The sequence below is a fragment of the Ranitomeya variabilis genome, chromosome 1 (assembly GCF_051348905.1).
Source record: "Ranitomeya variabilis isolate aRanVar5 chromosome 1, aRanVar5.hap1, whole genome shotgun sequence".
In the NCBI taxonomy this organism is placed as follows: domain Eukaryota; kingdom Metazoa; phylum Chordata; class Amphibia; order Anura; family Dendrobatidae; genus Ranitomeya; species Ranitomeya variabilis.
The window spans coordinates 832530194-832553359 of record NC_135232.1 but is presented as its reverse complement, the minus strand read 5'-3'; the positions used below and the strand labels follow the sequence as shown (position 1 = coordinate 832553359).

At 45.9% G+C, this 23166-nt stretch overlaps 57 non-coding genes across 57 annotated transcripts; all 57 read right to left on the bottom strand.

Annotated features, from left to right (window-relative positions):
* Positions 1–336: 336 nt before the first annotated feature.
* Positions 337–408, bottom strand: TRNAA-CGC (transfer RNA alanine (anticodon CGC)). Its single transcript has one exon. It is a non-coding gene; the product is annotated as a tRNA-Ala (tRNA).
* A 127-nt stretch (positions 409–535) lies between these two features.
* On the bottom strand, positions 536–607 carry TRNAA-UGC (transfer RNA alanine (anticodon UGC)). Its single transcript has one exon. It is a non-coding gene; the product is annotated as a tRNA-Ala (tRNA).
* Positions 608–1125: 518 nt separating this feature from the next.
* On the bottom strand, positions 1126–1197 carry TRNAA-CGC (transfer RNA alanine (anticodon CGC)). Its single transcript has one exon. It is a non-coding gene; the product is annotated as a tRNA-Ala (tRNA).
* Positions 1198–1324: 127 nt separating this feature from the next.
* Positions 1325–1396, bottom strand: TRNAA-UGC (transfer RNA alanine (anticodon UGC)). Its single transcript has one exon. It is a non-coding gene; the product is annotated as a tRNA-Ala (tRNA).
* Positions 1397–1914: 518 nt separating this feature from the next.
* Positions 1915–1986, bottom strand: TRNAA-CGC (transfer RNA alanine (anticodon CGC)). The gene has a single exon. It is a non-coding gene; the product is annotated as a tRNA-Ala (tRNA).
* Positions 1987–2113: 127 nt separating this feature from the next.
* On the bottom strand, positions 2114–2185 carry TRNAA-UGC (transfer RNA alanine (anticodon UGC)). Its single transcript has one exon. It is a non-coding gene; the product is annotated as a tRNA-Ala (tRNA).
* A 518-nt stretch (positions 2186–2703) lies between these two features.
* TRNAA-CGC (transfer RNA alanine (anticodon CGC)) lies at positions 2704–2775 on the bottom strand. Its single transcript has one exon. It is a non-coding gene; the product is annotated as a tRNA-Ala (tRNA).
* Positions 2776–2902: 127 nt separating this feature from the next.
* Positions 2903–2974, bottom strand: TRNAA-UGC (transfer RNA alanine (anticodon UGC)). The gene has a single exon. It is a non-coding gene; the product is annotated as a tRNA-Ala (tRNA).
* A 520-nt stretch (positions 2975–3494) lies between these two features.
* On the bottom strand, positions 3495–3566 carry TRNAA-CGC (transfer RNA alanine (anticodon CGC)). Its single transcript has one exon. It is a non-coding gene; the product is annotated as a tRNA-Ala (tRNA).
* A 127-nt stretch (positions 3567–3693) lies between these two features.
* TRNAA-UGC (transfer RNA alanine (anticodon UGC)) lies at positions 3694–3765 on the bottom strand. Its single transcript has one exon. It is a non-coding gene; the product is annotated as a tRNA-Ala (tRNA).
* A 518-nt stretch (positions 3766–4283) lies between these two features.
* On the bottom strand, positions 4284–4355 carry TRNAA-CGC (transfer RNA alanine (anticodon CGC)). The gene has a single exon. It is a non-coding gene; the product is annotated as a tRNA-Ala (tRNA).
* A 127-nt stretch (positions 4356–4482) lies between these two features.
* On the bottom strand, positions 4483–4554 carry TRNAA-UGC (transfer RNA alanine (anticodon UGC)). The gene has a single exon. It is a non-coding gene; the product is annotated as a tRNA-Ala (tRNA).
* Positions 4555–5074: 520 nt separating this feature from the next.
* On the bottom strand, positions 5075–5146 carry TRNAA-CGC (transfer RNA alanine (anticodon CGC)). The gene has a single exon. It is a non-coding gene; the product is annotated as a tRNA-Ala (tRNA).
* A 127-nt stretch (positions 5147–5273) lies between these two features.
* Positions 5274–5345, bottom strand: TRNAA-UGC (transfer RNA alanine (anticodon UGC)). Its single transcript has one exon. It is a non-coding gene; the product is annotated as a tRNA-Ala (tRNA).
* Positions 5346–5865: 520 nt separating this feature from the next.
* On the bottom strand, positions 5866–5937 carry TRNAA-CGC (transfer RNA alanine (anticodon CGC)). Its single transcript has one exon. It is a non-coding gene; the product is annotated as a tRNA-Ala (tRNA).
* Positions 5938–6064: 127 nt separating this feature from the next.
* On the bottom strand, positions 6065–6136 carry TRNAA-UGC (transfer RNA alanine (anticodon UGC)). Its single transcript has one exon. It is a non-coding gene; the product is annotated as a tRNA-Ala (tRNA).
* A 518-nt stretch (positions 6137–6654) lies between these two features.
* TRNAA-CGC (transfer RNA alanine (anticodon CGC)) lies at positions 6655–6726 on the bottom strand. Its single transcript has one exon. It is a non-coding gene; the product is annotated as a tRNA-Ala (tRNA).
* Positions 6727–6853: 127 nt separating this feature from the next.
* Positions 6854–6925, bottom strand: TRNAA-UGC (transfer RNA alanine (anticodon UGC)). Its single transcript has one exon. It is a non-coding gene; the product is annotated as a tRNA-Ala (tRNA).
* A 518-nt stretch (positions 6926–7443) lies between these two features.
* TRNAA-CGC (transfer RNA alanine (anticodon CGC)) lies at positions 7444–7515 on the bottom strand. Its single transcript has one exon. It is a non-coding gene; the product is annotated as a tRNA-Ala (tRNA).
* A 127-nt stretch (positions 7516–7642) lies between these two features.
* On the bottom strand, positions 7643–7714 carry TRNAA-UGC (transfer RNA alanine (anticodon UGC)). Its single transcript has one exon. It is a non-coding gene; the product is annotated as a tRNA-Ala (tRNA).
* Positions 7715–8232: 518 nt separating this feature from the next.
* On the bottom strand, positions 8233–8304 carry TRNAA-CGC (transfer RNA alanine (anticodon CGC)). The gene has a single exon. It is a non-coding gene; the product is annotated as a tRNA-Ala (tRNA).
* A 127-nt stretch (positions 8305–8431) lies between these two features.
* On the bottom strand, positions 8432–8503 carry TRNAA-UGC (transfer RNA alanine (anticodon UGC)). Its single transcript has one exon. It is a non-coding gene; the product is annotated as a tRNA-Ala (tRNA).
* Positions 8504–9021: 518 nt separating this feature from the next.
* Positions 9022–9093, bottom strand: TRNAA-CGC (transfer RNA alanine (anticodon CGC)). Its single transcript has one exon. It is a non-coding gene; the product is annotated as a tRNA-Ala (tRNA).
* Positions 9094–9220: 127 nt separating this feature from the next.
* On the bottom strand, positions 9221–9292 carry TRNAA-UGC (transfer RNA alanine (anticodon UGC)). Its single transcript has one exon. It is a non-coding gene; the product is annotated as a tRNA-Ala (tRNA).
* Positions 9293–9812: 520 nt separating this feature from the next.
* On the bottom strand, positions 9813–9884 carry TRNAA-CGC (transfer RNA alanine (anticodon CGC)). Its single transcript has one exon. It is a non-coding gene; the product is annotated as a tRNA-Ala (tRNA).
* A 127-nt stretch (positions 9885–10011) lies between these two features.
* TRNAA-UGC (transfer RNA alanine (anticodon UGC)) lies at positions 10012–10083 on the bottom strand. The gene has a single exon. It is a non-coding gene; the product is annotated as a tRNA-Ala (tRNA).
* A 520-nt stretch (positions 10084–10603) lies between these two features.
* TRNAA-CGC (transfer RNA alanine (anticodon CGC)) lies at positions 10604–10675 on the bottom strand. Its single transcript has one exon. It is a non-coding gene; the product is annotated as a tRNA-Ala (tRNA).
* Positions 10676–10802: 127 nt separating this feature from the next.
* Positions 10803–10874, bottom strand: TRNAA-UGC (transfer RNA alanine (anticodon UGC)). The gene has a single exon. It is a non-coding gene; the product is annotated as a tRNA-Ala (tRNA).
* A 518-nt stretch (positions 10875–11392) lies between these two features.
* Positions 11393–11464, bottom strand: TRNAA-CGC (transfer RNA alanine (anticodon CGC)). The gene has a single exon. It is a non-coding gene; the product is annotated as a tRNA-Ala (tRNA).
* A 127-nt stretch (positions 11465–11591) lies between these two features.
* Positions 11592–11663, bottom strand: TRNAA-UGC (transfer RNA alanine (anticodon UGC)). The gene has a single exon. It is a non-coding gene; the product is annotated as a tRNA-Ala (tRNA).
* Positions 11664–12181: 518 nt separating this feature from the next.
* TRNAA-CGC (transfer RNA alanine (anticodon CGC)) lies at positions 12182–12253 on the bottom strand. Its single transcript has one exon. It is a non-coding gene; the product is annotated as a tRNA-Ala (tRNA).
* Positions 12254–12380: 127 nt separating this feature from the next.
* TRNAA-UGC (transfer RNA alanine (anticodon UGC)) lies at positions 12381–12452 on the bottom strand. The gene has a single exon. It is a non-coding gene; the product is annotated as a tRNA-Ala (tRNA).
* A 520-nt stretch (positions 12453–12972) lies between these two features.
* Positions 12973–13044, bottom strand: TRNAA-CGC (transfer RNA alanine (anticodon CGC)). Its single transcript has one exon. It is a non-coding gene; the product is annotated as a tRNA-Ala (tRNA).
* Positions 13045–13170: 126 nt separating this feature from the next.
* On the bottom strand, positions 13171–13242 carry TRNAA-UGC (transfer RNA alanine (anticodon UGC)). The gene has a single exon. It is a non-coding gene; the product is annotated as a tRNA-Ala (tRNA).
* A 520-nt stretch (positions 13243–13762) lies between these two features.
* On the bottom strand, positions 13763–13834 carry TRNAA-CGC (transfer RNA alanine (anticodon CGC)). The gene has a single exon. It is a non-coding gene; the product is annotated as a tRNA-Ala (tRNA).
* Positions 13835–13961: 127 nt separating this feature from the next.
* Positions 13962–14033, bottom strand: TRNAA-UGC (transfer RNA alanine (anticodon UGC)). The gene has a single exon. It is a non-coding gene; the product is annotated as a tRNA-Ala (tRNA).
* A 518-nt stretch (positions 14034–14551) lies between these two features.
* TRNAA-CGC (transfer RNA alanine (anticodon CGC)) lies at positions 14552–14623 on the bottom strand. The gene has a single exon. It is a non-coding gene; the product is annotated as a tRNA-Ala (tRNA).
* Positions 14624–14750: 127 nt separating this feature from the next.
* Positions 14751–14822, bottom strand: TRNAA-UGC (transfer RNA alanine (anticodon UGC)). The gene has a single exon. It is a non-coding gene; the product is annotated as a tRNA-Ala (tRNA).
* Positions 14823–15340: 518 nt separating this feature from the next.
* TRNAA-CGC (transfer RNA alanine (anticodon CGC)) lies at positions 15341–15412 on the bottom strand. Its single transcript has one exon. It is a non-coding gene; the product is annotated as a tRNA-Ala (tRNA).
* A 717-nt stretch (positions 15413–16129) lies between these two features.
* TRNAA-CGC (transfer RNA alanine (anticodon CGC)) lies at positions 16130–16201 on the bottom strand. The gene has a single exon. It is a non-coding gene; the product is annotated as a tRNA-Ala (tRNA).
* Positions 16202–16328: 127 nt separating this feature from the next.
* TRNAA-UGC (transfer RNA alanine (anticodon UGC)) lies at positions 16329–16400 on the bottom strand. The gene has a single exon. It is a non-coding gene; the product is annotated as a tRNA-Ala (tRNA).
* A 518-nt stretch (positions 16401–16918) lies between these two features.
* Positions 16919–16990, bottom strand: TRNAA-CGC (transfer RNA alanine (anticodon CGC)). The gene has a single exon. It is a non-coding gene; the product is annotated as a tRNA-Ala (tRNA).
* Positions 16991–17117: 127 nt separating this feature from the next.
* Positions 17118–17189, bottom strand: TRNAA-UGC (transfer RNA alanine (anticodon UGC)). The gene has a single exon. It is a non-coding gene; the product is annotated as a tRNA-Ala (tRNA).
* A 518-nt stretch (positions 17190–17707) lies between these two features.
* Positions 17708–17779, bottom strand: TRNAE-CUC (transfer RNA glutamic acid (anticodon CUC)). Its single transcript has one exon. It is a non-coding gene; the product is annotated as a tRNA-Glu (tRNA).
* A 127-nt stretch (positions 17780–17906) lies between these two features.
* TRNAA-UGC (transfer RNA alanine (anticodon UGC)) lies at positions 17907–17978 on the bottom strand. The gene has a single exon. It is a non-coding gene; the product is annotated as a tRNA-Ala (tRNA).
* Positions 17979–18830: 852 nt separating this feature from the next.
* On the bottom strand, positions 18831–18902 carry TRNAA-CGC (transfer RNA alanine (anticodon CGC)). Its single transcript has one exon. It is a non-coding gene; the product is annotated as a tRNA-Ala (tRNA).
* Positions 18903–19029: 127 nt separating this feature from the next.
* Positions 19030–19101, bottom strand: TRNAA-UGC (transfer RNA alanine (anticodon UGC)). Its single transcript has one exon. It is a non-coding gene; the product is annotated as a tRNA-Ala (tRNA).
* Positions 19102–19619: 518 nt separating this feature from the next.
* Positions 19620–19691, bottom strand: TRNAA-CGC (transfer RNA alanine (anticodon CGC)). Its single transcript has one exon. It is a non-coding gene; the product is annotated as a tRNA-Ala (tRNA).
* Positions 19692–19818: 127 nt separating this feature from the next.
* TRNAA-UGC (transfer RNA alanine (anticodon UGC)) lies at positions 19819–19890 on the bottom strand. Its single transcript has one exon. It is a non-coding gene; the product is annotated as a tRNA-Ala (tRNA).
* A 518-nt stretch (positions 19891–20408) lies between these two features.
* TRNAA-CGC (transfer RNA alanine (anticodon CGC)) lies at positions 20409–20480 on the bottom strand. Its single transcript has one exon. It is a non-coding gene; the product is annotated as a tRNA-Ala (tRNA).
* A 127-nt stretch (positions 20481–20607) lies between these two features.
* TRNAA-UGC (transfer RNA alanine (anticodon UGC)) lies at positions 20608–20679 on the bottom strand. Its single transcript has one exon. It is a non-coding gene; the product is annotated as a tRNA-Ala (tRNA).
* Positions 20680–21197: 518 nt separating this feature from the next.
* On the bottom strand, positions 21198–21269 carry TRNAA-CGC (transfer RNA alanine (anticodon CGC)). The gene has a single exon. It is a non-coding gene; the product is annotated as a tRNA-Ala (tRNA).
* Positions 21270–21396: 127 nt separating this feature from the next.
* TRNAA-UGC (transfer RNA alanine (anticodon UGC)) lies at positions 21397–21468 on the bottom strand. The gene has a single exon. It is a non-coding gene; the product is annotated as a tRNA-Ala (tRNA).
* A 518-nt stretch (positions 21469–21986) lies between these two features.
* TRNAA-CGC (transfer RNA alanine (anticodon CGC)) lies at positions 21987–22058 on the bottom strand. Its single transcript has one exon. It is a non-coding gene; the product is annotated as a tRNA-Ala (tRNA).
* A 127-nt stretch (positions 22059–22185) lies between these two features.
* TRNAA-UGC (transfer RNA alanine (anticodon UGC)) lies at positions 22186–22257 on the bottom strand. Its single transcript has one exon. It is a non-coding gene; the product is annotated as a tRNA-Ala (tRNA).
* Positions 22258–22777: 520 nt separating this feature from the next.
* Positions 22778–22849, bottom strand: TRNAA-CGC (transfer RNA alanine (anticodon CGC)). Its single transcript has one exon. It is a non-coding gene; the product is annotated as a tRNA-Ala (tRNA).
* Positions 22850–22976: 127 nt separating this feature from the next.
* TRNAA-UGC (transfer RNA alanine (anticodon UGC)) lies at positions 22977–23048 on the bottom strand. The gene has a single exon. It is a non-coding gene; the product is annotated as a tRNA-Ala (tRNA).
* Positions 23049–23166: the final 118 nt, after the last annotated feature.

Below are 23166 nucleotides of genomic sequence, written 5' to 3'. Positions count from 1 at the left end.
GTAGAGACTCTGAAGCTTGTCCTTAATGCAAAGCTATTGCACATTTCCCACTTTAATCAGGCTAGAGAAAGTTTCCTATATTTGCCTGTGCTATTGATTTGTGCAAAGTTTGTTGAAAGTCCAGTTCCCATTGAAAACATTTTACTGGGTGGTAAAGTGTTGCCCTTGCCTTAGGTTGCATGCAGTCTTTAGAATCTGCCGCAGCAAAAAGCCTCGTCCTGCTATGTGACCTGGCAAAGAAGCCAGTTTAAGTGTCAAAGATGCCTTGCGAGTCTTGACGACACTACTAAGCGTGAGTGTGTTTGCTAAAGCTTTCTAGCCATATTAGGAAAAGTTTGGAGATGCTGGGGGTTGAACCCAGGACCTCATACATGCGAAGCATGCGCTCTACCACTGAGCTACATCCCCAAAAGTCTCCCAGTGAGATGGAGCACTGACAAGTAATTCTTTCACCGAGTGACTGCAGGAACCACATAAGGAGAAGGAAAAGTAGTCACCTGTAGGAAGTGCGTCCTTTGCACGTAAACCCAGGCCATGGAGATGCCGGGGATTGAACCCGGGGCCTCACACATGCAAAGCGTGCGCTCTACCACTGAGCTACATCCCCGTTATTTGCACCACTTTCTGAAAATTGCAGGAAACGGGTCAAGATTTTTGCAGACAAGGGTTGGCATTTATTCAAATCGCTGAACCACCTTGAGAAAAAAACTGTGAATTCTTAGAGATACATCAGCTGACCTATTCAAGCTTCCGACACGACACTCCAACTCGGTTTTCTGATGATACCAAGTAGAGACTCTGAAGCTTGTCCTTAATGCAAAGCTATTGCACATTTCCCACTTTAATCAGGCTAGAGAAAGTTTCCTATATTTGCCTGTGCTATTGATTTGTGCAAAGTTTGTTGAAAGTCCAGTTCCCATTGAAAACATTTTACTGGGTGGTAAACTGTTGCCCTTGCCTTAGGTTGCATGCAGTCTTTAGAATCTGCCGCGGCAAAAAGCCTCGTCCTGCTATGTGACCTGGCAAAGAAGCCAGTTTAAGCGTCAAAGATTCCTTGCGAGTCTTGACGACACTACTAAGCGTGAGTGTGTTTGCTAAAGCTTTCTAGCCATATTAGGAAAAGTTTGGAGATGCTGGGGGTTGAACCCAGGACCTCATACATGCGAAGCATGCGCTCTACCACTGAGCTACATCCCCAAAAGTCTCCTAGTGGGATGGAGCACTGACAAGTAATTCTTTCACCGAGTGACTGCAGGAACCACATAAGGAGAAGGAAAAGTAGTCACCTGTAGGAAGTGCGTCCTTTGCACGTAAACCCAGGCCATGGAGATGCCGGGGATTGAACCCGGGGCCTCACACATGCAAAGCGTGCGCTCTACCACTGAGCTACATCCCCGTTATTTGCACCACTTTCAGAAACTTGCAGGAAACGGGTCAAGATTTTTGCAGACAAGGGTTGGCATTTATTCCAATCGCTGAACCACCTTGAGAAAAAAACTGTGAGTTCTTAGAGATACATCAGCTGACCAATTCAAGCTTCCGGCACGACACTCCAACTCGGTTTTCTGATGATACCAAGTAGAGACTCTGAAGCTTGTCCTTAATGCAAAGCTATTGCACATTTCCCACTTTAATCAGGCTAGAGAAAGTTTCCTATATTTGCCTGTGCTATTGATTTGTGCAAAGTTTGTTGAAAGTCCAGTTCCCACTGAAAACATTTTACTGGGTGGTAAAGTGTTGCCCTTGCCTTAGGTTGCATGCAGTCTTTAGAATCTGCCGCGGCAAAAAGCCTCGTCCTGCTATGTGACCTGGCAAAGAAGCCAGTTTAAGCGTCAAAGATTCCTTGCGAGTCTTGACGACACTACTAAGCGTGAGTGTGTTTGCTAAAGCTTTCTAGCCATATTAGGAAAAGTTTGGAGATGCTGGGGGTTGAACCCAGGACCTCATACATGCGAAGCATGCGCTCTACCACTGAGCTACATCCCCAAAAGTCTCCTAGTGGGATGGAGCACTGACAAGTAATTCTTTCACCGAGTGACTGCAGGAACCACATAAGGAGAAGGAAAAGTAGTCACCTGTAGGAAGTGCGTCCTTTGCACGTAAACCCAGGCCATGGAGATGCCGGGGATTGAACCCGGGGCCTCACACATGCAAAGCGTGCGCTCTACCACTGAGCTACATCCCCGTTATTTGCACCACTCTCAGAAACTTGCAGGAAACGGGTCAAGATTTTTGCAGACAAGGGTTGGCATTTATTCAAATCGCTGAACCACCTTGAGAAAAAAACTGTGAATTCTTAGAGATACATCAGCTGACCTATTCAAGCTTCCGACACAAAACTCCAACTTGGTTTTCTGATGATACCAAGTAGAGACTCTGAAGCTTGTCCTTAATGCAAAGCTATTGCACATTTCCCACTTTAATCAGGCTAGAGAAAGTTTCCTATATTTGCCTGTGCTATTGATTTGTGCAAAGTTTGTTGAAAGTCCAGTTCCCATTGAAAACATTTTACTGGGTGGTAAAGTGTTGCCCTTGCCTTAGGTTGCATGCAGTCTTTAGAATCTGCCGCGGCAAAAAGCCTCGTCCTGCTATGTGACCTGGCAAAGAAGCCAGTTTAAGCGTCAAAGATTCCTTGCGAGTCTTGACGACACTACTAAGCGTGAGTGTGTTTGCTAAAGCTTTCTAGCCATATTAGGAAAAGTTTGGAGATGCTGGGGGTTGAACCCAGGACCTCATACATGCGAAGCATGCGCTCTACCACTGAGCTACATTCCCAAAAGTCTCCTAGTGGGATGGAGCACTGACAAGTAATTCTTTCACCGAGTGACTGCAGGAACCACATAAGGAGAAGGAAAAGTAGTCACCTGTAGGAAGTGCGTCCTTTGCACGTAAACCCAGGCCATGGAGATGCCGGGGATTGAACCCGGGGCCTCACACATGCAAAGCGTGCGCTCTACCACTGAGCTACATCCCCATTATTTGCACCACTTTCAGAAACTTGCAGGAAACGGTTCAAGATTTTTGCAGACAAGGGTTGGCATTTATTCAAATCGCTGAACCACCTTGAGAAAAAAACTCTGTGAATTCTTAGAGATACATCAGCTGACCAATTCAAGCTTCCGGCACGACACTCCAACTCGGTTTTCTGATGATACCAAGTAGAGACTCTGAAGCTTGTCCTTAATGCAAAGCTATTGCACATTTCCCACTTTAATCAGGCTAGAGAAAGTTTCCTATATTTGCCTGTGCTATTGATTTGTGCAAAGTTTGTTGAAAGTCCAGTTCCCACTGAAAACATTTTACTGGGTGGTAAAGTGTTGCCCTTGCCTTAGGTTGCATGCAGTCTTTAGAATCTGCCGCGGCAAAAAGCCTCGTCCTGCTATGTGACCTGGCAAAGAAGCCAGTTTAAGCGTCAAAGATTCCTTGCGAGTCTTGACGACACTACTAAGCGTGAGTGTGTTTGCTAAAGCTTTCTAGCCATATTAGGAAAAGTTTGGAGATGCTGGGGGTTGAACCCAGGACCTCATACATGCGAAGCATGCGCTCTACCACTGAGCTACATCCCCAAAAGTCTCCTAGTGGGATGGAGCACTGACAAGTAATTCTTTCACCGAGTGACTGCAGGAACCACATAAGGAGAAGGAAAAGTAGTCACCTGTAGGAAGTGCGTCCTTTGCACGTAAACCCAGGCCATGGAGATGCCGGGGATTGAACCCGGGGCCTCACACATGCAAAGCGTGCGCTCTACCACTGAGCTACATCCCCGTTATTTGCACCACTTTCAGAAAATTGCAGGAAACGGGTCAAGATTTTTGCAGACAAGGGTTGGCATTTATTCAAATCGCTGAACCACCTTGAGAAAAAAACTGTGAATTCTTAGAGATACATCAGCTGACCTATTCAAGCTTCCGACACGACACTCCAACTCGGTTTTCTGATGATACCAAGTAGAGACTCTGAAGCTTGTCCTTAATGCAAAGCTATTGCACATTTCCCACTTTAATCAGGCTAGAGAAAGTTTCCTATATTTGCCTGTGCTATTGATTTGTGCAAAGTTTGTTGAAAGTCCAGTTCCCATTGAAAACATTTTACTGGGTGGTAAACTGTTGCCCTTGCCTTAGGTTGCATGCAGTCTTTAGAATCTGCCGTGGCAAAAAGCCTCGTCCTGCTATGTGACCTGGCAAAGAAGCCAGTTTAAGCGTCAAAGATTCCTTGCGAGTCTTGACGACACTACTAAGCGTGAGTGTGTTTGCTAAAGCTTTCTAGCCATATTAGGAAAAGTTTAGAGATGCTGGGGGTTGAACCCAGGAACTCATACATGCGAAGCATGCGCTCTACCACTGAGCTACATCCCCAAAAGTCTCCTAGTGGGATGGAGCACTGACAAGTAATTCTTTCACCGAGTGACTGCAGGAACCACATAAGGAGAAGGAAAAGTAGTCACCTGTAGGAAGTGCGTCCTTTGCACGTAAAACCAGGCCATGGAGATGCCGGGGATTGAACCCGGGGCCTCCCACATGCAAAGCGTGCGCTCTACCACTGAGCTACATCCCCATTATTTGCACCACTTTCAGAAAATTGCAGGAAACGGGTCAAGATTTTTGCAGACAAGGGTTGGCATTTATTCAAATCGCTGAACCACCTTGAGAAAAAATCTCTGTGAATTCTTAGAGATACATCAGCTGACCTATTCAAGCTTCCGGCACGACACTCCAACTCGGTTTTCTGATGATACCAAGTAGAGACTCTGAAGCTTGTCCTTAATGCAAAGCTATTGCACATTTCCCACTTTAATCAGGCTAGAGAAAGTTTCCTATATTTGCCTGTGCTATTGATTTGTGCAAAGTTTGTTGAAAGTCCAGTTCCCATTGAAAACATTTTACTGGGTGGTAAAGTGTTGCCCTTGCCTTAGGTTGCATGCAGTCTTTAGAATCTGCCGCAGCAAAAAGCCTCGTCCTGCTATGTGACCTGGCAAAGAAGCCAGTTTAAGTGTCAAAGATGCCTTGCGAGTCTTGACGACACTACTAAGCGTGAGTGTGTTTGCTAAAGCTTTCTAGCCATATTAGGAAAAGTTTGGAGATGCTGGGGGTTGAACCCAGGACCTCATACATGCGAAGCATGCGCTCTACCACTGAGCTACATTCCCAAAAGTCTCCTAGTGGGATGGAGCACTGACAAGTAATTCTTTCACCGAGTGACTGCAGGAACCACATAAGGAGAAGGAAAAGTAGTCACCTGTAGGAAGTGCGTCCTTTGCACGTAAACCCAGGCCATGGAGATGCCGGGGATTGAACCCGGGGCCTCACACATGCAAAGCGTGCGCTCTACCACTGAGCTACATCCCCATTATTTGCACCACTTTCAGAAACTTGCAGGAAACGGGTCAAGATTTTTGCAGACAAGGGTTGGCATTTATTCAAATCGCTGAACCACCTTGAGAAAAAAACTCTGTGAATTCTTAGAGATACATCAGCTGACCAATTCAAGCTTCCGGCACGACACTCCAACTCGGTTTTCTGATGATACCAAGTAGAGACTCTGAAGCTTGTCCTTAATGCAAAGCTATTGCACATTTCCCACTTTAATCAGGCTAGAGAAAGTTTCCTATATTTGCCTGTGCTATTGATTTGTGCAAAGTTTGTTGAAAGTCCAGTTCCCACTGAAAACATTTTACTGGGTGGTAAAGTGTTGCCCTTGCCTTAGGTTGCATGCAGTCTTTAGAATCTGCCGCGGCAAAAAGCCTCGTCCTGCTATGTGACCTGGCAAAGAAGCCAGTTTAAGCGTCAAAGATTCCTTGCGAGTCTTGACGACACTACTAAGCGTGAGTGTGTTTGCTAAAGCTTTCTAGCCATATTAGGAAAAGTTTGGAGATGCTGGGGGTTGAACCCAGGACCTCATACATGCGAAGCATGCGCTCTACCACTGAGCTACATCCCCAAAAGTCTCCTAGTGGGATGGAGCACTGACAAGTAATTCTTTCACCGAGTGACTGCAGGAACCACATAAGGAGAAGGAAAAGTAGTCACCTGTAGGAAGTGCGTCCTTTGCACGTAAACCCAGGTCATGGAGATGCCGGGGATTGAACCCGGGGCCTCACACATGCAAAGCGTGCGCTCTACCACTGAGCTACATCCCCGTTATTTGCACCACTTTCAGAAACTTGCAGGAAACGGGTCAAGATTTTTGCAGACAAGGGTTGGCATTTATTCAAATCGCTGAACCACCTTGAGAAAAAAACTGTGAATTCTTAGAGATACATCAGCTGACCTATTCAAGCTTCCGACACAAAACTCCAACTCGGTTTTCTGATGATACCAAGTAGAGACTCTGAAGCTTGTCCTTAATGCAAAGCTATTGCACATTTCCCACTTTAATCAGGCTAGAGAAAGTTTCCTATATTTGCCTGTGCTATTGATTTGTGCAAAGTTTGTTGAAAGTCCAGTTCCCATTGAAAACATTTTACTGGGTGGTAAAGTGTTGCCCTTGCCTTAGGTTGCATGCAGTCTTTAGAATCTGCCGCGGCAAAAAGCCTCGTCCTGCTATGTGACCTGGCAAAGAAGCCAGTTTAAGCGTCAAAGATTCCTTGCGAGTCTTGACGACACTACTAAGCGTGAGTGTGTTTGCTAAAGCTTTCTAGCCATATTAGGAAAAGTTTGGAGATGCTGGGGGTTGAACCCAGGACCTCATACATGCGAAGCATGCGCTCTACCACTAAGCTACATCCCCAAAAGTCTCCTAGTGGGATGGAGCACTGACAAGTAATTCTTTCACCGAGTGACTGCAGGAACCACATAAGGAGAAGGAAAAGTAGTCACCTGTAGGAAGTGCGTCCTTTGCACGTAAACCCAGGCCATGGAGATGCCGGGGATTGAACCCGGGGCCTCACACATGCAAAGCGTGCGCTCTACCACTGAGCTACATCCCCGTTATTTGCACCACTTTCAGAAACTTGCAGGAAACGGGTCAAGATTTTTGCAGACAAGGGTTGGCATTTATTCAAATCGCTGAACCACCTTGAGAAAAAAACTGTGAATTGTTAGAGATACATCAGCTGACCTATTCAAGCTTCCGACACGACACTCCAACTCGGTTTTCTGATGATACCAAGTAGAGACTCTGAAGCTTGTCCTTAATGCAAAGCTATTGCACATTTCCCACTTTAATCAGGCTAGAGAAAGTTTCCTATATTTGCCTGTGCTATTGATTTGTGCAAAGTTTGTTGAAAGTCCAGTTCCCACTGAAAACATTTTACTGGGTGGTAAAGTGTTGCCCTTGCCTTAGGTTGCATGCAGTCTTTAGAATCTGCCGCGGCAAAAAGCCTCGTCCTGCTATGTGACCTGGCAAAGAAGCCAGTTTAAGCGTCAAAGATTCCTTGCGAGTCTTGACGACACTACTAAGCGTGAGTGTGTTTGCTAAAGCTTTCTAGCCATATTAGGAAAAGTTTGGAGATGCTGGGGGTTGAACCCAGGACCTCATACATGCGAAGCATGCGCTCTACCACTGAGCTACATCCCCAAAAGTCTCCTAGTGGGATGGAGCACTGACAAGTAATTCTTTCACCGAGTGACTGCAGGAACCACATAAGGAGAAGGAAAAGTAGTCACCTGTAGGAAGTGCGTCCTTTGCACGTAAACCCAGGTCATGGAGATGCCGGGGATTGAACCCGGGGCCTCACACATGCAAAGCGTGCGCTCTACCACTGAGCTACATCCCCGTTATTTGCACCACTTTCAGAAACTTGCAGGAAACGGGTCAAGATTTTTGCAGACAAGGGTTGGCATTTATTCAAATCGCTGAACCACCTTGAGAAAAAAACTGTGAATTCTTAGAGATACATCAGCTGACCTATTCAAGCTTCCGACACAAAACTCCAACTCGGTTTTCTGATGATACCAAGTAGAGACTCTGAAGCTTGTCCTTAATGCAAAGCTATTGCACATTTCCCACTTTAATCAGGCTAGAGAAAGTTTCCTATATTTGCCTGTGCTATTGATTTGTGCAAAGTTTGTTGAAAGTCCAGTTCCCATTGAAAACATTTTACTGGGTGGTAAAGTGTTGCCCTTGCCTTAGGTTGCATGCAGTCTTTAGAATCTGCCGCGGCAAAAAGCCTCGTCCTGCTATGTGACCTGGCAAAGAAGCCAGTTTAAGCGTCAAAGATTCCTTGCGAGTCTTGACGACACTACTAAGCGTGAGTGTGTTTGCTAAATCTTTCTAGCCATATTAGGAAAAGTTTGGAGATGCTGGGGGTTGAACCCAGGACCTCATACATGCGAAGCATGCGCTCTACCACTGAGCTACATCCCCAAAAGTCTCCTAGTGGGATGGAGCACTGACAAGTAATTCTTTCACCGAGTGACTGCAGGAACCACATAAGGAGAAGGAAAAGTAGTCACCTGTAGGAAGTGCGTCCTTTGCACGTAAACCCAGGCCATGGAGATGCCGGGGATTGAACCCGGGGCCTCACACATGCAAAGCGTGCGCTCTACCACTGAGCTACATCCCCGTTATTTGCACCACTTTCAGAAACTTGCAGGAAACGGGTCAAGATTTTTGCAGACAAGGGTTGGCATTTATTCAAATCGCTGAACCACCTTGAGAAAAAAACTGTGAATTGTTAGAGATACATCAGCTGACCTATTCAAGCTTCCGACACGACACTCCAACTCGGTTTTCTGATGATACCAAGTAGAGACTCTGAAGCTTGTCCTTAATGCAAAGCTATTGCACATTTCCCACTTTAATCAGGCTAGAGAAAGTTTCCTATATTTGCCTGTGCTATTGATTTGTGCAAAGTTTGTTGAAAGTCCAGTTCCCATTGAAAACATTTTACTGGGTGGTAAAGTGTTGCCCTTGCCTTAGGTTGCATGCAGTCTTTAGAATCTGCCGTGGCAAAAAGCCTCGTCCTGCTATGTGACCTGGCAAAGAAGCCAGTTTAAGCGTCAAAGATTCCTTGCGAGTCTTGACGACACTACTAAGCGTGAGTGTGTTTGCTAAAGCTTTCTAGCCATATTAGGAAAAGTTTAGAGATGCTGGGTGTTGAACCCAGGAACTCATACATGCGAAGCATGCGCTCTACCACTGAGCTACATCCCCAAAAGTCTCCTAGTGGGATGGAGCACTGACAAGTAATTCTTTCACCGAGTGACTGCAGGAACCACATAAGGAGAAGGAAAAGTAGTCACCTGTAGGAAGTGCGTCCTTTGCACGTAAAACCAGGCCATGGAGATGCCGGGGATTGAACCCGGGGCCTCCCACATGCAAAGCGTGCGCTCTACCACTGAGCTACATCCCCATTATTTGCACCACTTTCAGAAAATTGCAGGAAACGGGTCAAGATTTTTGCAGACAAGGGTTGGCATTTATTCAAATCGCTGAACCACCTTGAGAAAAAAACTCTGTGAATTCTTAGAGATACATCAGCTGACCTATTCAAGCTTCCGGCACGACACTCCAACTCGGTTTTCTGATGATACCAAGTAGAGACTCTGAAGCTTGTCCTTAATGCAAAGCTATTGCACATTTCCCACTTTAATCAGGCTAGAGAAAGTTTCCTATATTTGCCTGTGCTATTGATTTGTGCAAAGTTTGTTGAAAGTCCAGTTCCCATTGAAAACATTTTACTGGGTGGTAAAGTGTTGCCCTTGCCTTAGGTTGCATGCAGTCTTTAGAATCTGCCGCAGCAAAAAGCCTCGTCCTGCTATGTGACCTGGCAAAGAAGCCAGTTTAAGTGTCAAAGATGCCTTGCGAGTCTTGACGACACTACTAAGCGTGAGTGTGTTTGCTAAAGCTTTCTAGCCATATTAGGAAAAGTTTGGAGATGCTGGGGGTTGAACCCAGGACCTCATACATGCGAAGCATGCGCTCTACCACTGAGCTACATCCCCAAAAGTCTCCCAGTGGGATGGAGCACTGACAAGTAATTCTTTCACCGAGTGACTGCAGGAACCACATAAGGAGAAGGAAAAGTAGTCACCTGTAGGAAGTGCATCCTTTGCACGTAAACCCAGGCCATGGAGATGCCGGGGATTGAACCCGGGGCCTCACACATGCAAAGCGTGCGCTCTACCACTGAGCTACATCCCCGTTATTTGCACCACTTTCTGAAAATTGCAGGAAACGGGTCAAGATTTTTGCAGACAAGGGTTGGCATTTATTCAAATCGCTGAACCACCTTGAGAAAAAAACTCTGTGAATTCTTAGAGATACATCAGCTGACCTATTCAAGCTTCCGGCACGACACTCCAACTCGGTTTTCTGATGATACCAAGTAGAGACTCTGAAGCTTGTCCTTAATGCAAAGCTATTGCACATTTCCCACTTTAATCAGGCTAGAGAAAGTTTCCTATATTTGCCTGTGCTATTGATTTGTGCAAAGTTTGTTGAAAGTCCAGTTCCCATTGAAAACATTTTACTGGGTGGTAAACTGTTGCCCTTGCCTTAGGTTGCATGCAGTCTTTAGAATCTGCCGCGGCAAAAAGCCTCGTCCTGCTATGTGACCTGGCAAAGAAGCCAGTTTAAGCGTCAAAGATTCCTTGCGAGTCTTGACGACACTACTAAGCGTGAGTGTGTTTGCTAAAGCTTTCTAGCCATATTAGGAAAAGTTTGGAGATGCTGGGGGTTGAACCCATGACCTCATACATGCGAAGCATGTGCTCTACCACTGAGCTACATCCCCAAAAGTCTCCTAGTGGGATGGAGCACTGACAAGTAATTCTTTCACCGAGTGACTGCAGGAACCACATAAGGAGAAGGAAAAGTAGTCACCTGTAGGAAGTGCGTCCTTTGCACGTAAACCCAGGCCATGGAGATGCCGGGGATTGAACCCGGGGCCTCACACATGCAAAGCGTGCGCTCTACCACTGAGCTACATCCCCGTTATTTGCACCACTTTCAGAAACTTGCAGGAAACGGGTCAAGATTTTTGCAGACAAGGGTTGGCATTTATTCAAATCGCTGAACCACCTTGAGAAAAAAACTGTGAATTCTTAGAGATACATCAGCTGACCTATTCAAGCTTCCGACACAAAACTCCAACTCGGTTTTCTGATGATACCAAGTAGAGACTCTGAAGCTTGTCCTTAATGCAAAGCTATTGCACATTTCCCACTTTAATCAGGCTAGAGAAAGTTTCCTATATTTGCCTGTGCTATTGATTTGTGCAAAGTTTGTTGAAAGTCCAGTTCCCATTGAAAACATTTTACTGGGTGGTAAAGTGTTGCCCTTGCCTTAGGTTGCATGCAGTCTTTAGAATCTGCCGCGGCAAAAAGCCTCGTCCTGCTATGTGACCTGGCAAAGAAGCCAGTTTAAGCGTCAAAGATTCCTTGCGAGTCTTGACGACACTACTAAGCGTGAGTGTGTTTGCTAAAGCTTTCTAGCCATATTAGGAAAAGTTTGGAGATGCTGGGGATTGAACCCAGGACCTCATACATGCGAAGCATGCGCTCTACCACTGAGCTACATCCCCAAAAGTCTCCTAGTGGGATGGAGCACTGACAAGTAATTCTTTCACCGAGTGACTGCAGGAACCACATAAGGAGAAGGAAAAGTAGTCACCTGTACGAAGTGCGTCCTTTGCACGTAAAACCAGGCCACGGAGATGCCGGGGATTGAACCCGGGGCCTCACACATGCAAAGCGTGCGCTCTACCACTGAGCTACATCCCCGTTATTTGCACCACTTTCAGAAAATTGCAGGAAACGGGTCAAGATTTTTGCAGACAAGGGTTGGCATTTATTCAAATCGCTGAACCACCTTGAGAAAAAAACTGTGAATTCTTAGAGATACATCAGCTGACCTATTCAAGCTTCCGACACGACACTCCAACTCGGTTTTCTGATGATACCAAGTAGAGACTCTGAAGCTTGTCCTTAATGCAAAGCTATTGCACATTTCCCACTTTAATCAGGCTAGAGAAAGTTTCCTATATTTGCCTGTGCTATTGATTTGTGCAAAGTTTGTTGAAAGTCCAGTTCCCATTGAAAACATTTTACTGGGTGGTAAAGTGTTGCCCTTGCCTTAGGTTGCATGCAGTCTTTAGAATCTGCCGCGGCAAAAAGCCTCGTCCTGCTATGTGACCTGGCAAAGAAGCCAGTTTAAGCGTCAAAGATTCCTTGCGAGTCTTGACGACACTACTAAGCGTGAGTGTGTTTGCTAAAGCTATCTAGCCATATTAGGAAAAGTTTGGAGATACTGGGGTTTGAACCCAGGACCTCATACATGCGAAGCATGCGCTCTACCACTGAGCTACATCCCCAAAAGTCTCCTAGTGGGATGGAGCACTGACAAGTAATTCTTTCACCGAGTGACTGCAGGAACCACATAAGGAGAAGGAAAAGTAGTCACCTGTAGGAAGTGCGTCCCTTGCACATAAACCCAGGCCATGGAGATGCCGGGGATTGAACCCGGGGCCTCACACATGCAAAGCGTGCGCTCTACCACTGAGCTACATCCCCATTATTTGCACCACTTTCAGAAACTTGCAGGAAACGGGTCAAGATTTTTGCAGACAAGGGTTGGCATTTATTCAAATCGCTGAACCACCTTGAGAAAAAAACTCTGTGAATTCTTAGAGATACATCAGCTGACCAATTCAAGCTTCCGGCACGACACTCCAACTCGGTTTTCTGATGATACCAAGTAGAGACTCTGAAGCTTGTCCTTAATGCAAAGCTATTGCACATTTCCCACTTTAATCAGGCTAGAGAAAGTTTCCTATATTTGCCTGTGCTATTGATTTGTGCAAAGTTTGTTGAAAGTCCAGTTCCCATTGAAAACATTTTACTGGGTGGTAAAGTGTTGCCCTTGCCTTAGGTTGCATGCAGTCTTTAGAATCTGCCGCAGCAAAAAGCCTCGTCCTGCTATGTGACCTGGCAAAGAAGCCAGTTTAAGCGTCAAAGATTCCTTGCGAGTCTTGACGACACTACTAAGCGTGAGTGTGTTTGCTAAAGCTTTCTAGCCATATTAGGAAAAGTTTAGAGATGCTGGGGGTTGAACCCAGGACCTCATACATGCGAAGCATGCGCTCTACCACTGAGCTACATCCCCAAAAGTCTCCTAGTGGGATGGAGCACTGACAAGTAATTCTTTCACCGAGTGACTGCAGGAACGACATAAGGAGAATAAAAGTAGTCACCTGAAGGAAGTGCGTCCTTTGCACGTAAAACCAGGCCATGGAGATGCCGGGGATTGAACCCGGGGCCTCACACATGCAAAGCGTGCGCTCTACCACTGAGCTACATCCCCGTTATTTGCACCACTTTCAGAAACTTGCAGGAAACGGGTCAAGATTTTTGCAGACAAGGGTTGGCATTTATTCAAATCGCTGAACCACCTTGAGAAAAAAAATTTGTGAATTCTTAGAGATACATCAGCTGACCTATTCAAGCTTCCGGCACGACACTCCAACTCGGTTTTCTGATGATACCAAGTAGAGACTCTGAAGCTTGTCCTTAATGCAAAGCTATTGCACATTTCCCACTTTAATCAGGCTAGAGAAAGTTTCCTATATTTGCCTGTGCTATTGATTTGTGCAAAGTTTGTTGAAAGTCCAGTTCCCATTGAAAACATTTTACTGGGTGGTAAAGTGTTGCCCTTGCCTTAGGTTGCATGCAGTCTTTAGAATCTGCCGCGGCAAAAAGCCTCGTCCTGCTATGTGACCTGGCAAAGAAGCCAGTTTAAGCGTCAAAGATTCCTTGCGAGTCTTGACGACACTACTAAGCGTGAGTGTGTTTGCTAAAGCTTTCTAGCCATATTAGGAAAAGTTTGGAGATGCTGGGGGTTGAACCCAGGACCTCATACATGCGAAGCATGCGCTCTACCACTGAGCTACATCCCCAAAAGTCTCCTAGTGGGATGGAGCACTGACAAGTAATTCTTTCACCGAGTGACTGCAGGAACCACATAAGGAGAAGGAAAAGTAGTCACCTGTAGGAAGTGCGTCCTTTGCACGTAAACCCAGGCCATGGAGATGCCGGGGATTGAACCCGGGGCCTCACACATGCAAAGCGTGCGCTCTACCACTGAGCTACATCCCCGTTATTTGCACCACTTTCAGAAAATTGCAGGAAACGGGTCAAGATTTTTGCAGACAAGGGTTGGCATTTATTCAAATCGCTGAACCACCTTGAGAAAAAAACTGTGAATTCTTAGAGATACATCAGCTGACCTATTCAAGCTTCCGGTACGACACTCCAACTCGGTTTTCTGATGATACCAAGTAGAGACTCTGAAGCTTGTCCTTAATGCAAAGCTATTGCACATTTCCCACTTTAATCAGGCTAGAGAAAGTTTCCTATATTTGCCTGTGCTATTGATTTGTGCAAAGTTTGTTGAAAGTCCAGTTCCCATTGAAAACATTTTACTGGGTGGTAAAGTGTTGCCCTTGCCTTAGGTTGCATGCAGTCTTTAGAATCTGCCGTGGCAAAAAGCCTCGTCCTGCTATGTGACCTGGCAAAGAAGCCAGTTTAAGCGTCAAAGATTCCTTGCGAGTCTTGACGACACTACCAAGCGTGAGTGTGTTTGCTAAAGCTTTCTAGCCATATTAGGAAAAGTTTGGAGATGCTGGGGGTTGAACCCAGGACCTCATACATGCGAAGCATGCGCTCTACCACTGAGCTACATCCCCAAAAGTCTCCTAGTGGGATGGAGCACTGACAAGTAATTCTTTCACCGAGTGACTGCAGGAACCACATAAGGAGAAGGAAAAGTAGTCACCTGTAGGAAGTGCGTCCTTTGCACGTAAACCCAGGCCACGGAGATGCCGGGGATTGAACCCGGGGCCTCACACATGCAAAGCGTGCGCTCTACCACTGAGCTACATCCCCGTTATTTGCACCACTTTCAGAAACCTGCAGGAAACGGGTCAAGATTTTTGCAGACAAGGGTTGGCATTTATTCAAATCGCTGAACCACCTTGAGAAAAAAACTGTGAATTCTTAGAGATACATCAGCTGACCTATTCAAGCTTCCGACACGACACTCCAACTCGGTTTTCTGATGATACCAAGTAGAGACTCTGAAGCTTGTCCTTAATGCAAAGCTATTGCACATTTCCCACTTTAATCAGGCTAGAGAAAGTTTCCTATATTTGCCTGTGCTATTGATTTGTGCAAAGTTTGTTGAAAGTCCAGATCCCATTGAAAACATTTTACTGGGTGGTAAAGTGTTGCCCTTGCCTTAGGTTGCATGCAGTCTTTAGAATCTGCTGCGGCAAAAAGCCTCGTCCTGCTATGTGACCTGGCAAAGAAGCCAGTTTAAGCGTCAAAGATTCCTTGCGAGTCTTGACGACACTACTAAGCGTGAGTGTGTTTGCTAAAGCTTTCTAGCCATATTAGGAAAAGTTTGGAGATGCTGGGGGTTGAACCCAGGACCTCATACATGCGAAGCATGCGCTCTACCACTGAGCTACATTCCCAAAAGTCTCCTAGTGGGATGGAGCACTGACAAGTAATTCTTTCACCGAGTGACTGCAGGAACCACATAAGGAGAAGGAAAAGTAGTCACCTGTAGGAAGTGCGTCCTTTGCACGTAAACCCAGGCCATGGAGATGCCGGGGATTGAACCCGGGGCCTCACACATGCAAAGCGTGCGCTCTTCCACTGAACTACATCCCCGTTATTTGCACCACTTTCAGAAACTTGCAGGAAACGGGTCAAGATTTTTGCAGACAAGGGTTGGCATTTATTCAAATCGCTGAACCACCTTGAGAAAAAAACTGTGAATTCTTAGAGATACATCAGCTGACCTATTCAAGCTTCCGACACAAAACTCCAACTCGGTTTTCTGATGATACCAAGTAGAGACTCTGAAGCTTGTCCTTAATGCAAAGCTATTGCACATTTCCCACTTTAATCAGGCTAGAGAAAGTTTCCTATATTTGCCTGTGCTATTGATTTGTGCAAAGTTTGTTGAAAGTCCAGTTCCCATTGAAAACATTTTACTGGGTGGTAAAGTGTTGCCCTTGCCTTAGGTTGCATGCAGTCTTTAGAATCTGCCGCGGCAAAAAGCCTCGTCCTGCTATGTGACCTGGCAAAGAAGCCAGTTTAAGCGTCAAAGATTCCTTGCGAGTCTTGACGACACTACTAAGCGTGAGTGTGTTTGCTAAAGCTTTCTAGCCATATTAGGAAAAGTTTGGAGATGCTGGGGATTGAACCCAGGACCTCATACATGCGAAGCATGCGCTCTACCACTGAGCTACATCCCCAAAAGTCTCCTAGTGGGATGGAGCACTGACAAGTAATTCTTTCACCGAGTGACTGCAGGAACCACATAAGGAGAAGGAAAAGTAGTCACCTGTACGAAGTGCGTCCTTTGCACGTAAAACCAGGCCATGGAGATGCCGGGGATTGAACCCGGGGCCTCACACATGCAAAGCGTGCGCTCTACCACTGAGCTACATCCCCGTTATTTGCACCACTTTCAGAAAATTGCAGGAAACGGGTCAAGATTTTTGCAGACAAGGGTTGGCATTTATTCAAATCGCTGAACCACCTTGAGAAAAAAACTGTGAATTCTTAGAGATACATCAGCTGACCTATTCAAGCTTCCGGTACGACACTCCAACTCGGTTTTCTGATGATACCAAGTAGAGACTCTGAAGCTTGTCCTTAATGCAAAACTATTGCACATTTCCCACTTTAATCAGGCTAGAGAAAGTTTCCTATATTTGCCTGTGCTATTGATTTGTGCAAAGTTTGTTGAAAGTCCAGTTCCCATTGAAAACATTTTACTGGGTGGTAAAGTGTTGCCCTTGCCTTAGGTTGCATGCAGTCTTTAGAATCTGCCGTGGCAAAAAGCCTCGTCCTGCTATGTGACCTGGCAAAGAAGCCAGTTTAAGCGTCAAAGATTCCTTGCGAGTCTTGACGACACTACTAAGCGTGAGTGTGTTTGCTGAAGCTTTCTAGCCATATTAGGAAAAGTTTGGAGATGCTGGGGGTTGAAACCAGGACCTCATACATGCGAAGCATGCGCTCTACCACTGAGCTACATCCCCAAAAGTCTTCTAGTGGGATGGAGCACTGACAAGTAATTCTTTCAACGAGTGACTGCAGGAACCACATAAGGAGAAGGAAAAGTAGTCACCTGTAGGAAGTGCGTCCTTTGCACGTAAACCCAGGCCATGGAGATGCCGGGGATTGAACCCGGGGCCTCACACATGCAAAGCGTGCGCTCTACCACTGAGCTACATCCCCGTTATTTGCACCACTTGCAGAAAACTGCAGGAAACGGGTCAAGATTTTTGCAGACAAGGGTTGGCATTTATTCAAATCGCTGAACCACCTTGAGAAAAATAATGTGAATTCTTAGAGATACATCAGCTGACCTATTCAAGCTTCCGACACAAAACTCCAACTCGGTTTTCTGATGATACCAAGTAGAGACTCTGAAGCTTGTCCTTAATGCAAAGCTATTGCACATTTCCCACTTTAATCAGGCTAGAGAAAGTTTCCTATATTTGCCTGTGCTATTGATTTGTGCAAAGTTTGTTGAAAGTCCAGTTCCCATTGAAAACATTTTACTGGGTGGTAAAGTGTTGCCCTTGCCTTAGGTTGCATGCAGTCTTTAGAATCTGCCGCGGCAAAAAGCCTCGTCCTGCTATGTGACCTGGCAAAGAAGCCAGTTTAAGCGTCAAAGATTCCTTGCGAGTCTTGACGACACTACTAAGCGTGAGTGTGTTTGCTAAAGCTTTCTAGCCATATTAGGAAAAGTTTGGAGATGCTGGGGGTTGAACCCAGAACCTCATACATGAGAAGCATGCGCTCTACCACTGAGCTACATTCCCAAAAGTCTCCTAGTGGGATGGAGCACTGACAAGTAATTCTTTCACCGAGTGACTGCAGGAACCACATAAGGAGAAGGAAAAGTAGTCACCTGTAGAAAGTGCATCCTTTGCACGTAAACCCAGGCCATGGAGATGCCGGGGATTGAACCCGGGGCCTCACACATGCAAAGCGTGCGCTCTACCACTGAGCTACATCCCCGTTATTTGCACCACTTTCAGAAACTTGCAGGAAACGGGTCAAGATTTTTGCAGACAAGGGTTGGCATTTATTCAAATCGCTGAACCACCTTGAGAAAAAAAATTTGTGAATTCTTAGAGATACATCAGCTGACCTATTCAAGCTTCCGGCACGACACTCCAACTCGGTTTTCTGATGATACCAAGTAGAGACTCTGAAGCTTGTCCTTAATGCAAAGCTATTGCACATTTCCCACTTTAATCAGGCTAGAGAAAGTTTCCTATATTTGCCTGTGCTATTGATTTGTGCAAAGTTTGTTGAAAGTCCAGTTCCCATTGAAAACATTTTACTGGGTGGTAAAGTGTTGCCCTTGCCTTAGGTTGCATGCAGTCTTTAGAATCTGCCGCGGCAAAAAGCCTCGTCCTGCTATGTGACCTGGCAAAGAAGCCAGTTTAAAGGGAACCTGTCACCTGAATTTGGCGGGACCAGTTTTGGGTCATATGGGCGGGGTTTTCGGGTGTTTGATTCACCCTTTCCTTACCCGCTGGCTGCATGCTGGCCGCAATATTGGATTGAAGTTCATTCTCTGTCCTCCATAGTACACACCTGTGTAAGGCAATATTGCCTTGCCCTGGCGTGTACTCCGGAGGACAGAGAATGAACTTCAATCCAATATTGCGACCAGCATGCAGCCAGCTGGTAAGGAAAGGGTGAATCAAACACTCGAAAACCCCGCCCATATGACCCAAAACTGGTCCTGCCAAATTCAGGTGACATGTTCCCTTTAAGCGTCAAAGATTCCTTGCGAGTCTTGACGACACTACTAAGCGTGAGTGTGTTTGCTAAAGCTATCTAGCCATATTAGGAAAAGTTTGGAGATGCTGGGGGTTGAACCCAGGACCTCATACATGCGAAGCATGCGCTCTACCACTGAGCTACATCCCCAAAAGTCTCCTAGTGGGATGGAGCACTGACAAGTAATTCTTTCACCGAGTGACTGCAGGAACCACATAAGGAGAAGGAAAAGTAGTCACCTGAAGGAAGTGCGTCCTTTGCACGTAAACCCAGGCCATGGAGATGCCGGGGATTGAACCCGGGGCCTCACACATGCAAAGCGTGCGCTCTACCACTGAGATACATCCCCGTTATTTGCACCACTTTCAGAAACTTGCAGGAAACGGGTCAAGATTTTTGCAGACAAGGGTTGGCATTTATTCAAATCGCTGAACCACCTTGAGAAAAAAACTGTGAATTCTTAGAGATACATCAGCTGACCTATTCAAGCTTCCGACACGACACTCCAACTCGGTTTTCTGATGATACCAAGTAGAGACTCTGAAGCTTGTCCTTAATGCAAAGCTATTGCACATTTCCCACTTTAATCAGGCTAGAGAAAGTTTCCTATATTTGCCTGTGCTATTGATTTGTGCAAAGTTTGTTGAAAGTCCAGTTCCCATTGAAAACATTTTACTGGGTGGTAAACTGTTGCCCTTGCCTTAGGTTGCATGCAGTCTTTAGAATCTGCCGCGGCAAAAAGCCTCGTCCTGCTATGTGACCTGGCAAAGAAGCCAGTTTAAGCGTCAAAGATTCCTTGCGAGTCTTGACGACACTACTAAGCGTGAGTGTGTTTGCTAAAGCTTTCTAGCCATATTAGGAAAAGTTTGGAGATGCTGGGGGTTGAACCCAGGACCTCATACATGCGAAGCATGCGCTCTACCACTGAGCTACATCCCCAAAAGTCTCCTAGTGGGATGGAGCACTGACAAGTAATTCTTTCACCGAGTGACTGCAGGAACCACATAAGGAGAAGGAAAAGTAGTCACCTGTAGGAAGTGCATCCTTTGCACGTAAACCCAGGCCATGGAGATGCCGGGGATTGAACCCAGGGCCTCACACATGCAAAGCGTGCGCTCTACCACTGAGCTACATCCCCGTTATTTGCACCACTTTCAGAAACTTGCAGGAAACGGGTCAAGATTTTTGCAGACAAGGGTTGGCATTTATTCAAATCGCTGAACCACCTTGAGAAAAAAACTGTGAATTGTTAGAGATACATCAGCTGACCTATTCAAGCTTCCGACACGACACTCCAACTCGGTTTTCTGATGATACCAAGTAGAGACTCTGAAGCTTGTCCTTAATGCAAAGCTATTGCACATTTCCCACTTTAATCAGGCTAGAGAAAGTTTCCTATATTTGCCTGTGCTATTGATTTGTGCAAAGTTTGTTGAAAGTCCAGTTCCCATTGAAAACATTTTACTGGGTGGTAAACTGTTGCCCTTGCCTTAGGTTGCATGCAGTCTTTAGAATCTGCCACGGCAAAAAGCCTCGTCCTGCTATGTGACCTGGCAAAGAAGCCAGTTTAAGCGTCAAAGATTCCTTGCGAGTCTTGACGACACTACTAAGCGTGAGTGTGTTTGCTAAAGCTTTCTAGCCATATTAGGAAAAGTTTGGAGATGCTGGGGGTTGAACCCAGGACCTCATACATGCGAAGCATGCGCTCTACCACTGAGCTACATCCCCAAAAGTCTCCTAGTGGGATGGAGCACTGACAAGTAATTCTTTCACCGAGTGACTGCAGGAACCACATAAGGAGAAGGAAAAGTAGTCACCTGTAGGAAGTGCGTCCTTTGCACGTAAACCCAGGCCATGGAGATGCCGGGGATTGAACCCGGGGCCTCACACATGCAAAGCGTGCGCTCTACCACTGAGCTACATCCCCGTCATTTGCACCACTTTCAGAAACCTGCAGGAAACGGGTCAAGATTTTTGCAGACAAGGGTTGGCATTTATTCAAATCGCTGAACCACCTTGAGAAAAAAACTGTGAATTCTTAGAGATACATCAGCTGACCTATTCAAGCTTCCGACACGACACTCCAACTCGGTTTTCTGATGATACCAAGTAGAGACTCTGAAGCTTGTCCTTAATGCAAAGCTATTGCACATTTCCCACTTTAATCAGGCTAGAGAAAGTTTCCTATATTTGCCTGTGCTATTGATTTGTGCAAAGTTTGTTGAAAGTCCAGTTCCCATTGAAAACATTTTACTGGGTGGTAAACTGTTGCCCTTGCCTTAGGTTGCATGCAGTCTTTATAATCTGCCGCGGCAAAAAGCCTCGTCCTGCTATGTGACCTGGCAAAGAAGCCAGTTTAAGCGTCAAAGATTCCTTGCGAGTCTTGACGACACTACTAAGCGTGAGTGTGTTTGCTAAAGCTTTCTAGCCATATTAGGAAAAGTTTGGAGATGCTGGGGGTTGAACCCAGGACCTCATACATGCGAAGCATGCGCTCTACCACTGAGCTACATCCCCAAAAGTCTCCTAGTGGGATGGAGCACTGACAAGTAATTCTTTCACCGAGTGACTGCAGGAACCACATAAGGAGAAGGAAAAGTAGTCACCTGTAGGAAGTGCGTCCTTTGCACGTAAACCCAGGCCATAGAGATGCCGGGGATTGAACCCGGGGCCTCACACATGCAAAGCGTGCGCTCTACCACTGAGCTACATCCCCGTTATTTGCACCACTTTCAGAAACTTTCAGGAAACGGGTCAAGATTTTTGCAGACAAGGGTTGGCATTTATTCAAATCGCTGAACCACCTTGAGAAAAAAACTGTGAATTCTTAGAGATACATCAGCTGACCTATTCAAGCTTCCGGTACGACACTCCAACTCGGTTTTCTGATGATACCAAGTAGAGACTCTGAAGCTTGTCCTTAATGCAAAACTATTGCACATTTCCCACTTTAATCAGGCTAGAGAAAGTTTCCTATATTTGCCTGTGCTATTGATTTGTGCAAAGTTTGTTGAAAGTCCAGTTCCCATTGAAAACATTTTACTGGGTGGTAAAGTGTTGCCCTTGCCTTAGGTTGCATGCAGTCTTTAGAATCTGCCGTGGCAAAAAGCCTCGTCCTGCTATGTGACCTGGCAAAGAAGCCAGTTTAAGCGTCAAAGATTCCTTGCGAGTCTTGACGACACTACTAAGCGTGAGTGTGTTTGCTAAAGCTTTCTAGCCATATTAGGAAAAGTTTAGAGATGCTGGGGGTTGAACCCAGGACCTCATACATGCGAAGCATGCGCTCTACCACTGAGCTACATCCCCAAAAGTCTCCTAGTGGGATGGAGCACTGACAAGTAATTCTTTCACCGAGTGACTGCAGGAACCACATAAGGAGAAGGAAAAGTAGTCACCTGTAGGAAGTGCGTCCTTTGCACGTAAAACCAGGCCATGGAGATGCCGGGGATTGAACCCGGGGCCTCACACATGCAAAGCGTGCGCTCTACCACTGAGCTACATCCCCGTTATTTGCACCACTTTCAGAAAATTGCAGGAAACGGGTCAAGATTTTTGCAGACAAGGGTTGGCATTTATTCAAATCGCTGAACCACCTTGAGAAAAAAACTCTGTGAATTCTTAGAGATACATCAGCTGACCTATTCAAGCTTCCGGCACGACACTCCAACTCGGTTTTCTGATGATACCAAGTAGAGACTCTGAAGCTTGTCCTTAATGCAAAGCTATTGCACATTTCCCACTTTAATCAGGCTAGAGATAGTTTCCTATATTTGCCTGTGCTATTGATTTGTGCAAAGTTTGTTGAAAGTCCAGTTCCCATTGAAAACATTTTACTGGGTGGTAAAGTGTTGCCCTTGCCTTAGGTTGCATGCAGTCTTTAGAATCTGCCGCAGCAAAAAGCCTCGTCCTGCTATGTGACCTGGCAAAGAAGCCAGTTTAAGTGTCAAAGATGCCTTGCGAGTCTTGACGACACTAGTAAGCGTGAGTGTGTTTGCTAAAGCTTTCTAGCCATATTAGGAAAAGTTTGGAGATGCTGGGGGTTGAACCCAGGACCTCATACATGCGAAGCATGCGCTCTACCACTGAGCTACATCCCCAAAAGTCTCCCAGTGGGATGGAGCACTGACAAGTAATTCTTTCACCGAGTGACTGCAGGAACCACATAAGGAGAAGGAAAAGTAGTCACCTGTAGGAAGTGCGTCCTTTGCACGTAAAACCAGGCCATGGAGATGCCGGGGATTGAACCCGGGGCCTCACACATGCAAAGCGTGCGCTCTACCACTGAGCTACATCCCCGTTATTTGCACCACTTTCTGAAAATTGCAGGAAACGGGTCAAGATTTTTGCAGACAAGGGTTGGCATTTATTCAAATCGCTGAACCACCTTGAGAAAAAAACTCTGTGAATTCTTAGA